Source organism: Phocoena phocoena, chromosome 5 (genome assembly GCF_963924675.1).
Source record: "Phocoena phocoena chromosome 5, mPhoPho1.1, whole genome shotgun sequence".
Lineage (NCBI taxonomy): Eukaryota > Metazoa > Chordata > Mammalia > Artiodactyla > Phocoenidae > Phocoena > Phocoena phocoena.
The window spans coordinates 20240269-20257663 of record NC_089223.1 but is presented as its reverse complement, the minus strand read 5'-3'; positions in this window follow the sequence as shown (position 1 = coordinate 20257663).

Sequence of the window (17395 nt, the reverse complement as noted above, 5' to 3'; positions counted from 1 at the left end):
CTTGAGTCCCTGCCTCACCAGGCATGAGCCACGGGACCTCGGGTGTGCTCATCTGAGAAGTGGGGATGTAGAATGTCGTGAGGATTCAGTGAGATGGTCCACACGGCGCCCTGGGCACAGTGCCTGGCTGTGCTGGGATGAAAGCTGGCCTCCAAGTACATCCACCCAAAATCTGTGAAGGAGACCTTGTTTGCAAGAAGGGGTCCTTGCAGATGCAATCACGGATCTTGACATGAGATCATCCTGACTTAGGGTGGGCCCTAATCCAGTGACTGGTATCCTTATAAGAAGAGGGAAACACACAGACACAGAGAGGAGGGCACCATGTGAAGGAGGAGGCAGAGGTCAGACAGATGCAGCTGCATGCCCAGGGATGCCAAGGATCGCCAGCAACACCCAAAGCCAGGAGAGGCGAGGAAGGACTCTTGCTTAGAGACCCCAGGAGCAACCAGCCCCGCCGACATCCTGATCGCGGACTTCTGCCTCCAGAACTATGAGACAATAAATTTCTATTGTTTAAAGCCACCAAGTTTCTGTAACTTTCTTATATGAGCCCTAGGAAATGAATACACTGGCACAGAGTGAAAGTTAAATAAATGTGAGGAGAGGGGAAGGGGAAGAGGAGGGATAGGGAGGGCGAGGGGAGGAGGGAAGGGAGGGGAGAGGGGGAGCGAAATGGGGAGGGGAAGAGAAGGGGGGAACACAGCCCCTGGAGCCAGGATGTAGTCAGAACTGCCCACCTCCCAAGCCCTCCACGCTAGGCCTGAACCACAGAACAAATATCAGGGAACTTGAATGCACCAGATATGAACACATACTAGATGTGCAGTGACGGAAACCATGAAGCTGGTGTGTCAGAAGAGATGACTGGAACAGACTGGCAAGCACAGAGTGTCTACCACAGGGGAAGGGCTCCATTAGTCAATAATGCCATTTAGCAAAACAGCAAAAACCACCACTGACACAATTAAGGGCAACCATGAGCCCCAGACCGTGGAGCTGAGAGCTCTAGGAGTTCCCCAGCCAGAGAACCAGGATCAGACACAGACCCTGAAGAAGTCGGGACCACGTGCACTGTGCGGGGGATCCCCAAGGATCCCATGACCCTCACCACAGCCTCAAGGCCATATCCGTCCTCTTCACTGAGATGAGGAAATGAGCACAGAGCAGGGAAAGCCCGGCAATGAGGAATCTGGCTCCCAAACTGACCCGTCGTAGCTGTCGCGCCCTTGGCTGTGTCCACCAGCTCTGTGGTCCTGAGCAGGCCACGTCCCTCTCTGCACCTCAGTTTCCTCAACTGTAAATGGGGACAATCGTCTTACACTTGGGGACACTGTGAGGACCATATGAGACCAGAGACCACAAGGGACCAGGTTCCCAGGCATCCCCGGTGCCCAGCTCCAAGCTCTGAGACTGCCCCGAGCCTGCCAGAGTGGGTGCCTGACACGTGTCTGCAGACTGCTCACACAGCAAGAGTCGGAGGGGGCCCCAGGCGCCACACGCCACTTCCCCGGGGCTACACAACCATGTCTGCTCCATTCCTACTAGAGATGGGTCCCAGAGATCAGATCTCTGTCCGCCAAAGAACCCTGGAGATTTCAATCTGGACATTCCTCCCTCAGAGGGACTGAGCCCTTATTTTAAAACATCCCCCTGGCTGCAAACCAAAAGCAAGTCAAGCCACATGGATCTGCTTGGAAACCAACACAGTGCTTGGTGCTACTTCCAAACACCAGGCTTCCCGGAACCAAACAAAGAGGCAACTTTTGTGAAATTCGTCATCTGCCTGCACATGCAGACCCATTAGGCAGGCGGCCAGCTGTGGGCGGGGAAAGTCAGCCAGTGATTTAGCAGACAACCCAGTTGTGCAGGTCACTGGCTGACCCGAGACAAACCACATGGAGCCACGTCCGACCTGGAATTTCAGGAAAACACAGGTTCTGGCTGGCCTGTTGGGCTAAGTATTATGCATGTCACATTACAATCAAAATAATACTGTTTAAAGTAAAATCTCTGCTTAGTGAGAATGGATGAATAAAGGAGGATTAATTTTCAGGTTCCCTGAGAGTTGGCCAAACCCTTTTTGAATCAAAGGCCTTGTTATTTTAAAACAAACGAAATGATCCATTGCCATGGATGGGTCACAGGGAGGATCACAGGTGATCTCCCGGTGGAAGGACCCGCATGGTGTCTGGTGCTTTCTTTTCTGTCTTCTTTCCTGTGACACTGGGGCCCCTGAAGGCAGGGGCTACATCTCATTCACTCAGAATACCTGCCTGCTTGCCTTGCAAGGTACACCCGAGGCAGCCTGGCCTGGGGGAAGGAGCCCGGCTGGGGAAGAGCCTGCCCCATCTCACTGTGTGATCGGAAGCAGGTCCCTCCCTCCAGCCTGGCCCCAGAATCCCGAATCCAGACTCCTGACTGCAGGATGAGAGCATCAGCGTCCCGCTCCACCCCAGCTCCAAGACTCCTCCGATGCCTACGAGTGGGGCAGTCAATCCACACTGCCGCCCCATGACCAGAGCAATGGCTTCGAACCTGTCATTGTGTAAGATCCAGAAAACCAGAGTGGCCGGCATTCTTTCCACATGAGCACCCAGGCGTATTTTTATCCCATCAAAACACAAAATGCCAACATCACGGAGCTCGGCTGAGGGGCTGCCACCCCCTGAGAGGGCTGCTAGGATCATGCACCTACTGCCGTGGAGAATGATCTCACGTGGACTTCAGCCCGAGCTCTCTAACCCTTGCTCAGGCTGGCCCCACTCTGCTCTCCCCCCAGGGGGGCCACCCCGACCTCTGAAACAAGCCCCCATGGGAAGCCTTAAGGATGTTCACACACCCTCTGAGCAGAGCCTCCACCAGCAGGATCCCAGACCAGGGGAAAAACCAGGGATGCCCACGGTTTCACATTCAGCCCACTTGCTGCTCCCCCACATCCACGTGCCACTGTGGACCTCCACGCCTTTGCTCTTGCAGAGCACCTCTCTGGTGTCCATCACAGCTGTACTTTCCAGCACCGTCTAGAGAGGGCAGGTGTGAAACTCACAGCCGCTCCAGATGGTGCTACACTATATAGCTGTTAACCAGGACCTGTATATGAACGTTTAAAGATAAGGAAATGTTGGGCTTCCCTGGTGGCGCAGTGGTTGAGAGTCCACCTGTCGATGCAGGGGACACGGGTTCGTGCCCCAGTCTGGGAGGATCCCACATGCCGTGGAGCGGCTGGGCCCGTGAGCCATGGCCGCTGAGCCTGCACGTCCGGAGCCTGTGCTCCGCAACGGGAGAGGCCACGACAGTGAGAGGCCCACGTACCGCAAAAAAACAAAACAAAACAAAACAAAAAAAGATAAGGAAATGTTTGTATGACGCTGTTAAGTGGGATCTAAAGCAGCATGAGCTATTGACCTGAGTCTATTTAGGATGAAAACAAAATTCGTCTGCACAAAAAGATGGAAGAAAATGCCCCCACAATGGTTATACTATGTCTGAGTGGAGAGACTACAGGTAGTTTTATTTTATTCTTTTTCTAAATGTACTTCCCTAATTTTCTATAATGAACGTGCAAGGTTTTTGGAATTACCACAAAATGTTATTCTAAAACCCGTCTGTGACTGAGCCTGAAGGGAGAGGGCCCAGGGGTTCCCAGGGTCTGGGATGTCTGCTCTGGATAGCCCAGCAGCCTGGCACAGGGCTGCTCCTCAAGACAAGGGCACATAGCCCTTGGAGGTACCTATTTTTGCCCTAGAGTATTAAGGGCCAAACCAAGGGACATTCCGGCTCCACCCAATGTGCCAAGTTCCCAGGACTAAGCGGGAATAAGCTGGGAATGCTCCTCGCCTGGCCGGGGTGGGTCAGCGCACATGGACTGTGGGCCGATCCTGTGCCGGGCCCCAACTTGGGCCTCCCAGGCCCCAGAGAGGATCCTATAGGACTATAGGATCCTCCTCAGAGAACTCAGTCCAGATGGGAAGGATGACACCCAAACCGACAACCACAAAGAGGGAGCTCTTGGGGGCTGCAAGCACAGAAGGGGGCCACACTCAGCGGTGGAAAAGGGGCAGGGTGGGGATTCTGGATGAGTGGCCTTGACTAAAGCTTTAGGACAAGCAGACATGAGCCAGGCAAGGGTGAAGGGAGGGAGGAATGGAGGTGTGTGGGCATTTCAGTGGGGGACTGCCCAGGAGAAAGGGCAACGGACATGGCTTAAATGCAACATGGCTGGGAAGGTGCGGAAGTGACTCTGGGGCGGGCGCACAGGAAGGAGAAAAGAGGCTGAGCGGGCAGCTGGGACCTGGGGCAGGTCCCGAGGGCCTGAACAAGTGCCAGGCTTAGTGTGGGGTTGAACCTAGGGCAGAAGGAAATGCAGGCTGGTGCTGTAGCGCAGTGGCAGTTAAAGAACCATCAGGGCTGTATGGGGATGGCCCAGGGAGACCAGGGAGGGAGCTGGGTGGTCTTCCAGGGAAAGTGAGGCGGCCTGGCCGAGGGCAGGCATCTGAGTGCGCTCCTGGGCCAGGAGAAACAGAAGCATCACCAACTGAATGTGGGCAGCGGGGAGCAGAATGGGGCCTGATTTGTGTCCTGGGGCCATGGTGTTGGTGCCACTTGTGAGGAGGGTACCTGGGAGAGGGGAGGGAGCCATATGAGGCATAGAGCAAGCTCGCTGTCATAATTCTTACCACCACTATTGTGGACAAGGATTTGGTCTCTGTCCCACAGCACAGGCATTTTGGGGGTCAGGGACTGAACTAGGTTCCCCTCTGTGACCAGCCCCAAAGGCCTGTCCAGCCCTGGCCTGGGTGGGGCAGGGGAGGCCTGAGTGGGGAGTCCTCCACATACCCTTCCATCCTGGGAAAGAAGATGAGATGCGGTCTCCCAGCAAACTTTCCTGTGTCCAGGCAAAGGTCCATTTGCTGGGGGAGCAAGTATATAAAGGAACGTTCTTCTGAATCCCTGATCAGATGCCGAGGGGCTCCAGTGAGAATCACAGCCCCTTGGAGACAGAGCTGACAGGACGGGCAGTGGAGAGTATGGCCTCTGGGTTTCTGTTGGCGTGGCTTCCTCACTGAGTCTGCAGTGAGGTCAGGCAGCCAGCACAGTGGGTACCCAGGGCATCGTTCCCTCAGTGATGCATCACAGCAGAAGGGAAAGCCCTTTACAAATGGGCCAAGTGCCAGGGGTCACTGTCCAAGGTGAGGAGAGGCAAGCACTGGTTCTCAGCACCTGCCCAGGGGCAGAGGTTTCCCACCAGGCTCTGCATGATCAGCTGTGGGGTTTTAACTTCCTCATGGGTCAAATAGGGATATAATTCCTACCCCTAAGACTACTGCGAGGGCCAAATACTGTACAAATGTTAGTTCCTCGGAATTTCTTAACATCAACTACAATAAATGGTGTGAGAGGGCTCAGCTCCACCACGCCCCAAAGTCAGGTTCCCCAGAAAGTTTCCATCTATCAAAACAGAAATTGATGTTCCTGAGGGCCAGGTTCACACCAGCCAGGGCCCAGGGGCTGCCACTGCCCCTCGCCATGCCTTACTGAGGAGCACCAGGGGAGAGTAACTGCTACACAGATTCTAAGTGGGCAGTGGGGGCTTCAGTCTCAGAATCAGCCCCCTCAGGAGGGCACGTGCCCGCTTGGGGAGTGAACCCGCAGCACGCGCGCGCGCGCGCACACACACACACACACACACACACACACACACACACACACCCAGCAGCCCCTATGATGAGGCCCAGGCGCCTTCCAGCGGTCCCGGGGGCACTGAGGGCGGCCCGGAGTCCCAGAGAGCCAGCCGACGGCCGCGGAAGAAGGGCCATGACTGGGCAACTCGGTACAGGTGCTGTGGGACGCAGGGCAGGCGCGCCCCCTTCCACTCGCCGGGTCCCCAGCGCCACAAGCCGCCTGCCTCTGAGGCCGGTTTTCCCGCCGGCAGTGTGGTTTCTAAGCCAGGCTCGCGGGCGTGACGGTGCTCGGAGCGCGCAGTGCCCCGCGATGCCCGGGGTGCCCGGACTGGGGACGAGGGGGCGCGCACCCCGGAAGGAAGACGCGATCGAGGCCCGGGCAGGGGTTACCGTGAGCGTCGCGGAGAGGACGGGACCCCGGCCCTCCAACTTCTGGGGAACTTGCAGGGGACACTAGTACCAGCCGCCAGTCCGCTCAGATGGGGAAACTGAGGCCGAGGCGGGCTGCAAGTCCGGGTGCTCCCGGTTCTCTTTCCAGCCCACCCTGCGACCGCCCCTTGCCGTGAAGTACTCACCGGCCCGCTAGTAGGCCTCACGCGGCGCCGCGACGCCCTTGGGCTTCAGAGCTCGCTGCAAAGTTGCTCGAGAGGAGCTGGACGGACCGGGGCCAAAGGGTAGCAACCGCGACCGAGCGGGCGGCGCAGCTTACAGTAGCAGCGGGAGAGCTCTGCCCACAACGAGGGCAGGGGAGGGGCGGGGCCTGGGGCGGGGCCGCAGGCTGCCCTCCACTCTCGACGCGGCCAGGAGGACGCGGCGCCGACTCGGCCCGCTGAGCGGCCGGCGTGCCTGCCAATCACTGCTCTCCTCTGCCAATCACAGAGCGCCTCGCCTGACAGCGGCCCACTGGCCCACAGGGCCTCAGAGAAGAGGTCGCCGGGTGGGCGGGTCGGACCCGCCCACAGCGAAAGTTTCCGAGTGGACTCGGGCCCTGGCACAGACCCGGCCCTGCCACTCCACGCCCACAGACCGTCAAGTCACTGGGAAAGACGTGCACTCGGTGAGTAACAGGTGGTTGGACCCTCGGACGAGACTCGGACCACCTTTCACACACTACCCTGGCCTCAGCGTCCCCAAGTTCAGATTCATTATCATTGTTATTGCAATATTAACTAACACGTTGAGCGCCTACTATGCACCAGACGCCTTAATTTCGGCCTCACCAAAGATGGAGAGGGCTCCCCTAACAGAAGAACAGGGATAGGAAGATGTGGCCCATTTAAATGTGTACCTGTAACCAAGGGCTGCTTTAAATGCATGAAGTGCCACGTAGCACGCTTTCACAAGGTAAATGTGTGGCGCGAGGCTAAGGCAGTTTGGAAACCCTCCTTTCGGTTCTTCCCTGGGGTCTGAGAGGTGTGGTTTGCAGATAGGGGCAAAGGTCTATACTTGAGACAGGCCTTGGGGCTGTGAAGCACCGGTTGGCGGTGCGGGGCGCCTCCTGGGCTGTGTCTGCTGTCTGGTCCTCACAGCCAACCTGAGATGCCTGTTCTGGGTTATCATTGCAGAAACTGCTGCTCAGAATGGCTGCCGGGAATATGTGACCAATATTTCGGGAGCAAAGTTTCCAGATGGTTTGGGAGATGAGTTCTATCCACTGAACACACTACCTCGGGGACTTTTGTTAAAGCCACGAGACTCACATCAGGCACCTCACTTTATCCTCCAGCTGCCCCCTCCATCCGATCCCCATCTTCGTGTCTGACCCGGTGAGGCTCACAGAGGAAGGAAGGAAACAGGCGTCGAGCAGCACCCACTCTGCCCCAGGCTCAGTTTGGGGGTTTTCACACCTCAAGGTTTTTCATTTTATCCCCAATATCACCGTGAGGCAGGTGACATTGGGCGCATTTCTATCGATGAGAAGCCTGGGGCTCAGACATAGACGGGTATTTGTCCAAAATCACACAGAACTCTTTCCCCCTTGCAGTATACTAATTACAGAAAATTTGGAGAATTAACACAAAGTAGAAAGAAGAAAAAAAATCACTCAAAGGCTATTACTGTTTACATTTTGGGGTTTATGCATATTTAAGAAAGGGTTTCCAGAAGTTACTGTGATCACACTGCATGTGTTGGTATATGTGTGTGTGCACTAGAGCAAAGTCCTAGAAGCAGAATCACTGGATCCTGATAGGCTTCTTCAGATCTATAGATACATTTTACCAAAACAAGTTTCTCAAAGTTCCCTCCAGTTTACTTCCGAGGGGTACACACTGGCTTGGAGAATTACTTTATTTTTTTAGCCTTGCCTACTATGGCAAATGAAAAATGGTCCCTTTGCAATTGCAATTTGCATTTCCATGGTAATTAAGAGGCTGGACATTTCATATTTCTTAATTTTGAGAAGGATTCTCTTTCTCATTTGTCTATTGGGAGCTTAGAGGCTCTTTGAAAACTAATCAGATGAGTTTCTTTTCTTTCTAACCCACCCATCTTTACTGCCCATCCTCTCCTTCAGCATGGAGGGCTGGAGGCTGACCTGTATGGCTCCTGCAGCCCACCCTTGGGATCAGCAGCCCTCCTCGCACCTGCAAGGCTGGGAGCAGAGACCCCTCCTCCATTATCTTGGCAGGACTTTTCCAACTCATTTGTCACTGTCTACAAGAACATTAGCAGCTTGTCATCCATCCCCACTGGCTGGTCACTGCCCACCATCAAGGAGACCACCATCAAGGAAAAAACCTGTGAAGGGACCCAATAAACAGTGGGAAGGGGACAGATTGAACAATTCCTCCTGAGGAGGCAAGAGAGAAAATGAACCTCAGTCAGAGCACAGAAACATTTAACATATGCCATGGATTTTAAAAACTTTAAAAGTTGTAGGTAAATTCAGAAAGAGAATAGTCGCGGTGAGAAAAATTAGCACTGGAAGATAATGTGGAATAAATGCCTTAAAATGTGGAGGAACAATACATGAAAATCATCAGGGAGAAAATGAGAGGCTTGCTGGCAGTTCCAGGCGGTACGGCATGTAAAGAACAGGCACTCCAAAAGGAGCTGGAGGGGAAACAAATGAAAGAAATGCTAGAAGAAAATGTCTCTGGGCTGAAGATATGCCATAAAGTCTCCAACTCCAAGGATAAGTTATGAGAAAGTCTTGCAGAATTCCAGAAAAAAGCGGTCACAACCCAAACAAGGAGATTCAGAGTGGTGCCAGATTCCTAGGCAATTTTGGGACAATGTCCAGGGATTCTGACTGTCTGATCAACGCGCCTTTGCCCTGCTATGATGGAATTCATGTGTCAGGGCAGAAGAAGGAAAATATCTAACATGGCAAGACATAGAGAAGGCCCCTTTGACCCGTGGAAGTTTCCCTCTCACCGACATAGTTCAATCACAGCAGAAATCTCGAGATAAGACACAGAAAATAGTGGTGAGCAATGACCCTTGCAAAATATGTGGTTTAATCTAAATATGCCTGGGATTCTGTACAATAACTGCTAAATAGGGATTCTTGAAACATAAGCCACATACTGTAAGGGAAACCTGTATTAGCCTGAAAGTAAAAACTAGAATTGATCTTCAGGAGTTGAGCAAGGAGTGAAGTGGAGAAGTACAAGGGTCTGATTTGGTGCCAGGGAAGATGGGGAGAAAAATCTCATTGGGGAGGGGGACATTGTTACCATTTACTTTTTATACATCAACAGGGAAGTATCGTTTAATTATGAGTATCAGGAGTTGTAAAGCACCAACTGGTAAAAAAGAAGCTGAGTAGAACTTCTGAATTAATGGGCGGAGGTAGGGAGGGTGGAGAGAATGAGTAAAGAGACAAAATTAAGAAAGGGGGGAGACACAGGAAATAACAGCAATAACAACAAAATCTAATAAAAGATGAAAAATTTAAAACCATGGATATCAACTTTCATAAGAAATGTGAATGGGCTGAATTTCCTATCACAAGCCCGTAAGGCTGGGATAAAATCCAAATCTAGTTTAAGTGCTGTTTACAAAGGCAGACACCAAAAATGCTGACGAATAGAAGTCCAAAATAGTCTACATTTGAAAACTGAAATTTAAAAGATAACAAGAATGACAAACTAATGTTGTCTAAAGGATTCAAGGCAGAAAGCATTCACAGGAACAAAGAGGGGTATTATGTAATTGTGCAAGGTACAATCCACAGAGATTCAACAGTCATAAATCTTAATGCATCAGAAAATACAGCAGCTGTGATGGTTACTTTTATGTGTCAATTTGTCAAGGCCAAGATTTGGCCAAACACCAGTCTAGATGTTGCTGTGAAGATACTTTTTTAGACAAGAGTAACATTTATACCAGTAGACTTTGAGTAAAGCAGATGACCCTCTATAACGTGGGTGGGTCTTACCCAATCAGATGAAGGCCTTAAGAGGTGATGACTGAGGTCCTCTGAGGAAGAGAGAACTCTGCCAGCAGATGACCTTCAGATTTAAGTTGCAACATCAACCTTTCCCTGGGTTTCCAGCCTGCCCTGAAGATTTTGGACTTGCCAACCCCCATGATCACATGAGCCAGTTCCTTAAAATAAATCTCTCTCTAGATGTAGGTATAGATATAGAGATAGAGATAGAGATAGGGATAGATAGAGATAGAGATAGAGATAGAGATAGAGATATCCCCTATTGGTTCTGTTTCTCTAGAGAACCCTGACTGATATGGCACCCAAACTCATAGGGCAACAACTTGGAGATACTAAGAGAACTTATTAAAACACAGCTCTTGTCCTAATTCAATGCCATCTCTCTAGGAGGCCTGTCTTCACTCCCCCACGAAGTCGAAACCTGTGCTTTGCTGTTGAGTACTGAATGAATGAATGGATGAAGGAATGAATGGCTTCATAAGGACAGCGTCCAGACCCTTTAATGGGATATCTAAAAATGCCTCCCACACTTCAGTCCTATTGTCCCATCTGCAGTCCTCTGATGTCTCCCTGTTCTCAGATTCTGCATTCATGTGCTTGCCCACTTCTTTCCTATTTAAAGTCCATTTCAATTTACTCAGCAAACATCCTTCCTCACTTTTCTCTGTATGCTTGGCATGTAGCCCAGTGCCTACCAGTTTCAGGCATTGAGCTACATGCCAAGCGTACAGAGAAAAGTGAGGAAGGACGTTCGTGAGTTTTCATCTGAAGGACAGCAGAGTTGGGGCCTTTTTCAGACCCTCAGTGTATTAGGCCAAAAATGGTCCCCTAGATATCAGGTCCTACCTCCCGGACACTGTGAATGTTAGTTACCTCATTTGGAAAAAAATGTCTTTGCACTTGTGACTAAATGACATGTGAGGTAATTACATGAAATGGGGTGATTACCCTGGATTTTCCAAGTGGACCTTAAAGACTGTCACAAGTATCCCTAAAGGAGAGAGGCAGAGGGAGGTTCGACTCACACATAGAGAAGGTGATGTGAAGATGGAGCAAAGAGAGACCGGAAGATCCTGGCCTTGAAGATGGGAGTGATGCAGCCACAAGCCAAGGAATGCCAGCAGCCTCTATGCTGGAAGAGGGCAGGAAGTGGATTCTTCTTGATTTCAGCCCAATGATACTGATTTCAGATTTCTGGCTCCAGAACTGTTGTTTTAAGCCACTGAGTTTGTGGCAATTTTTTTACAGCAGCCACAGGAGATTAATATAATCCTAATGTTGTGTTGGGACTGTAGTCTTGCCGTCATCTGGTGTCCACTGGGGTCCTGCAGATGAGCTTAGGTGAGGCATGGAAATTCCAACCCTTGCAAGGGCAGCCTTGGATAAACATAACCGGAGTACTGAACCAACCCCTTGGCATTCAAACATATACTCATCAAAATCAAGGAATCAAGGGGCCAAATCACCCTCTTGTGGGTCCCAGGATGATAAACAAGCAGTATTGAGAGTTGGGAAATTGCCCTTGAACGACCAGGCCGAGTGTTCCGCAGACTCAGCGACCTAGGTCCTGAGTGTGTAACCTACTGAGCTAGTGAGATCAGAACAGCACGTGGGGTATGTCAGCCACACATTGGACATCTAGGACTGTGAGACCCCAGGATCACCCATGTATCCACATTTTAACAGGTTCCCCGGGGATTCTGATGCGCAGGGAAATTTAAGGCCCATGACTGTAAAGGCGAGTGATTGCGAGTGTGATCTTCACCTGGGCGACTGTTAGAGATGCAGAAACCCATCCCACCTCAGACCTCCTGAGTTAAGAGTCTTCATTTCAAAGAGCTACTCCTGTGATTCATGTAGATGGTAAAGTCAGAGGAGCCCTGCTGTGGGCTGCAGGTTCCCAGCCCAGGCTGCACGAGTATTAGAACCACCTGGAGAGCCCATCCTGCCCAGGCCAACAGAGCCAGAAGTTTGGATTTATGGGGAGTCCTGGATAGCTGGGAGCAGAAGAGCTGCATTCAGCATTTAGCAAGGTCTGGAGCACGTTCCAGCCGTGCTCCCACAGACCCCTTCCCAGCCTCCCTGCTGGAGGCTGTCCCACCTGCCCTTGTCCACCTCCAAGATAGGAAACTCTCTTTGGTGTTACATCTCAATGGGTCTTCCTGACACCATGACCGACCAGGTGGCCTCCCTCCGTCTCCAAGGAGGTGGTGGCTCCCCAAGATCACACATCACAGAGCTGGTCGGTGGCAGAGCCTTTGGGAGCAGGGCTCCCAAACCCTGCTCCCTCTATCCCCCATTTCTCTGACCATCCCCCCTCCCGCTCCCTCCTTTCCTATGTTCCTTTATACACCTGAGCTCACAGTCCACTCTGAAGAATTCTTAAAATTGCAGCAGAAGCGGCCAGAGGGCTTGGCACTGGTCACGTGGTTCTGTGTCACCAGGGCTGGGTGCTACATCAGGGCCCCCGCAGCCCCACCTACCCACGCCGGCCTGAACCTCCACCCACCCCACATGCACACCCCACACACGCTGCATTGTTGCCGGGTAGTTCTGAGCCCCCATGAGTCTGAGTCGTGATTTCCTCATCTCTGAAAGCACAGTGACTGCCACTTAGGGGCCTTCTGATGAGTCACCAAGTACATCGAGAAGTTTCATACTGGAAAAAAGAGCTTGAGGATGCCAAGGCAACTTTAGAGCAGAAGAAGGACAAATGTCCTCACAGAGGAGAAGCACATCCCAGAACCCCCACCTCTGTGTCCTCATCACCCCACTAGGTCAATAGGTGGGTTCTCCAGAAGAACAGAACCGAGAGGACATATATGGATATATAGAAAGAAATGTATTACAAGGTATTCTCATGTAATCACAGAGGCTGAGAAGTCCCGCAATCTGCCCTCTGTAGAGCTGGAGGCCCAGGAAGGCTGGTGGTAGTTCCAATCCAAGTCAGAAGGCCTGAGCCGATGCCAAGGGCAGGAGAAGAGGGACAGCCCAGCTGAAGTTGCGTGGATTCACCCTTTGTCCGCCTTTTTGTTCTATTCAGGCCCCGAACAGATTGAGGATGCCCGCCCACACTGGGGAGGGTGATCTGCCTTACTCAGTCCTAACTCAAGCGCTCTCAGACACACACTCGGAAATGAGGCTTTTCCAGCTCTCTGCACACCCCTTGGTCCAGTCAAGTCGGCACATAAACTTAACCATCACAGTCACTGCGGCACCAGGTGAGGTGCACCTCCTCCTCCAGCCTCGGGTCCCTCACCTAAGAAGTGGGCTCAGCCTGCTGCCCTGGGATCGGTGGAGAGGAGTGACCATGAAAGCCACCAAAATGGGGGCCTGGTCATGGCGTTGCTGAGGGCAGCTCAGAGGATGCTGATGATTTGGTCAACAAGCCACAGGGCACTGTGCCACCAGGTCTGGACCCCGCAGCAGCTGCCGTATTTGCCGGGAACCTACTACGCGTTTCCTCCCTGGGTTCTTCAGCAAGAGGTGGAAGGTTCTAAGGCACATCCCCTGTCCCTGCCCTGGAGGTTTGGTTCAGATGTTGGAAACACCAGCCACCTGTTAGAGAACAGGAATGAGATAACTGGGCAGAAGCTGTGCTGGTCTGCAGATTCCCAGCATGGGAAGAAATTGCCACTGGCTACAGTAGTCAGGGAAGTCTCCCTGGTGGAGGTGTCGACTTTACTTTTTTTTTCTTTTGGTTCTTCTTCTTTCTAAAAAGTAGACTTTATTTCTTTTCTTTTCTTTTTTTTTTTTTTTTTTTTTGTGGTACGCAGGCCTCTCACTGTTGTGGCCTCTCCCGTTGCGGAGCACAGGCTCCGGACGCGCAGGCTCAGCGGCCATGGCTCACGGGCCCAGCAGCTCCGCGGCACGTGGGATCTTCCCGGACCGGGGCACGAACCCGCGTCGCCTGCATCGGCAGGCGGACTCTCAACCACTGCGCCACCAGGGGAGCCCCAGACTTTATTTCTTAAAGCAGTTTTAGGTTCATAGTAAAATTGAGCAGAAAGTACAGATATTTCTAATATATACCCCCTACTCCCCAACACCCAGAGCCTTCTCCACTATCAGCGTCCCCCACCAGAGTGCACACTTGTTATAATCAATGGACCTGCATTATCACATCATTATCACGTGAAGTCCATAGTTTACACGAGGGTTCACTCTCGGTGTTGTACATTTTATGGGGGTTGACAAATGCATGATGACATGTATCCACCATTATAGTATCGTACAGAAGAGTTTCACTCCCTTAAAAATCTTATTCATCCCTCCCCCCACCAGCCCCAGAAACTACTGATCTTTTTACTGTCTCCAAAGTTTTGCCTTTTCCAGAATGTCATATAATTGGAATCACGTGGTATGGAGCCTTTATAAGATTGGCTTCGTTCACTTAGTAGTATGCATTTAAGTTCCCTCCATGTCTTTTCATGCCCTGATAGCTCATCTCTTTTCAGCACTGAATAGTATTCCATGGTGAGGATGTACCGGTTTATCCGTCCATCACCTACTGAAGGACGTCGTGGCTGCTCCCAAGAGGTACTGACCTTACATCAGAGAACCGAGCATGGAGGGTCATTAGGTAAGTCTGGCACAGGAGACTCACAGACCTCCCTGAGCATCAACTCAGGATACCCCTGTACCCCACGGGTTGTTGGGAAGGTCTGTGAACTAACCTGTGGGGAAGTGGCAGCACAGGGCCAGTGCACAGTGGGACCAGTGCATCCTGGTTCCCTCACATCACCCCCAAAATCATCACCCCTCCTTACAAATGGTCACTACACCTGGTGGTTCATTAAATCCACACAAGGACCCTGGGAGGTAGCTATTGTCCCCAGGTTATGGACAGGGAGTCAGAGGCTCTGGGAAGTCGAGGGGTCTGCCCAAGGTCATGCTGTGACACCTCTTTGGTCCAATTGTCCCCAATCCCTGCTACAGTGCCACACGACCCCCAGCCCCCACGTCTGAAACCCAACAAGCTCACCTGGGCAGGGGTTCAGGTGGCTCTGAGGAAGATAAAACGTGTCACTAAAGGCCCCTTTTAAACAAACACCCCCAGGCTGTGGGCTCCCAACTTCCTCCCGTGCCTTCACATGGGGCTGCGGCTTTTCCTCCCTCCCTTCTGAAGTGACAAGCTTTCAGTCCAAGTCCCCGCTGTCATCTTGACAAAAGCCAGAGCTGGTGGGAGACAACTTCTCGCTCATTTTAGCAGGAAACAATAGAAGAAAACTCAGGCATAAAGCACTTAGGTAATGTCAAGAGGAGCTGAACATTACCCAGTTCAAAATCCTCCCCAAAACTTTCCAGACACCCACTTAGCAGCAGCGATCAGAATACCACAGATAGGTGTCGACGCGGAGACTAGCAGGGAAAGCTGGGGGGGAAAAGCACTTTTGATATTTGTGGGAGCAGTTTGGACAGTTTAGCTAAAGAGATATTGTTTTTGATAATCGTTAGAAATATAAATTACCCAGAAGGCTTACTGTGATCACAGATAATTGTTTCCCCCAAGTTTTTGATACAATGGAAACTGTCAGACTCTGGCTGCAACTTGCTCTGTGACTTGCGAAAGAACTCCTGGAACAAGAAAGGAGAAGGAGCCTGGGTACAAGGGATTCTCTTGGCTGTTGCCTTGAGACTGTTACTTCGTGGTACATGAAATGCTGCAGAAATTCACTGAATTGAAGTTTTTCTCCTGGAGAAAATATGGTATCACTTGTTATCCACAGTTCAGGTTGCCTTTGTGCTGCCCCAATGCAGGGACCACAAGCTGCCGTCCTCGAGTACATAACACCTTGGTTCCCTGAGCCTAGGGGAGGACGGTCTGGCCGGATGTCAGCATGTACCTTCTGCCTGGAGAGACGCTGGGGCCCAGGATGTGCCCTACCAAGGGCAGCAGAGTTATTTTCAGAATAAGGCTCAGACATCTTCGTGAGGGCCTGTAGAGTCCAGAGGTAGCCTGGGGGCAGCTGGAGAAAGGGTAACATTTGAGCTAGATCCCAAAGAAGGAGCAGAGGTTTGCTGTAGGAAGAGGAGGGAAAGGGCCTTCCGGGAAGAAGGCAGGCTGAATGCAAAGGCCTGGAGAAGTGACACAGCAGGTGGGTCCAGGCAGAAGAACCTCCTGGCATGGTGGTTGAGGGCAGTCAGACTCATACATGGCAGCTGGCTTACATGAGAGAGGTTCCAAGGTGGGGGCAAAAGCAGATGCTGCACATCCCTGGAGACCCAGCCCCAGAAACTAGCATCCATTTCCGCCAGAAGTTCACAAGCTGTCATTCAAAATAAGTCACAGGGGAGCCAGCCCACATTCAACATGATGGGTTATGAAGAATTTACAGCCATTTTTAATCTACCGCAGCATGGGAACCCCCCAGGAAGTTAAGTGACCAGCCCAATGTCACAGGCTGAGGTAGTGGCAGAATCAGAACTCAGTTTCAAGTCCTTGGCTCCCAGCCAGGGCTCTTTCCTCATCACACAGTCCTCAAAGGCACTTGTCAAAATGGGAAAATATTTCATCTAAGGAGACAGTAGTTAGGATCGAGGCTCTGATCTTCTCGTTCACCAACTGTCCAGGGACCTTTTAAAAGAATCTGTTGAATTGAATGAAAAGGGCAAGTGGGAAGACTTTGTCTTTAGAGAAAAAAAAATAGGAAGAAGAGGGAGTCAGTGTTACTAAGCAACAAATAGAGGGCAGAATGATATGAACAGCATCAAATTAAATAGGGCTTCTCAGCCTTTGTCGAGTCACAGCTCACAGAGAAAATGGCACTTGTTCAGATTAGAGCAAGGCTGCTCCTGTGGGTGCTCACTGGCCCCCAGAGGCTCCAGGCATCCCCGGCAACAATAGATCCTAGCGCTGAGGAAATAACTATTCCAACACACACCAACCCATTTGCTGTCACCACCACCGCCGCCATCATCACCATCATCACCACGAACACTACCATCACCACCACCACCACCATCTCCATCATCACCACCACCACCACCATCATCACCATCATCACCACCACCACCACCATCATCACCATCATCATCCCACCACCACCACCACCATCTCCATCATCACCATCATCCCACCACCACCACCACCATCATCACCATCATCACCACCACCACCACCATCATCACCATCATCACCACGAACACTACCATCACCACCACCACCACCATCTCCATCATCACCACCACCACCACCATCATCACCACCACCACCACCATCATCACCATCATCACCACGAACACTACCATCACCACCACCACCACCATCTCCATCATCACCACCACCACCACCATCATCACCATCATCACCACC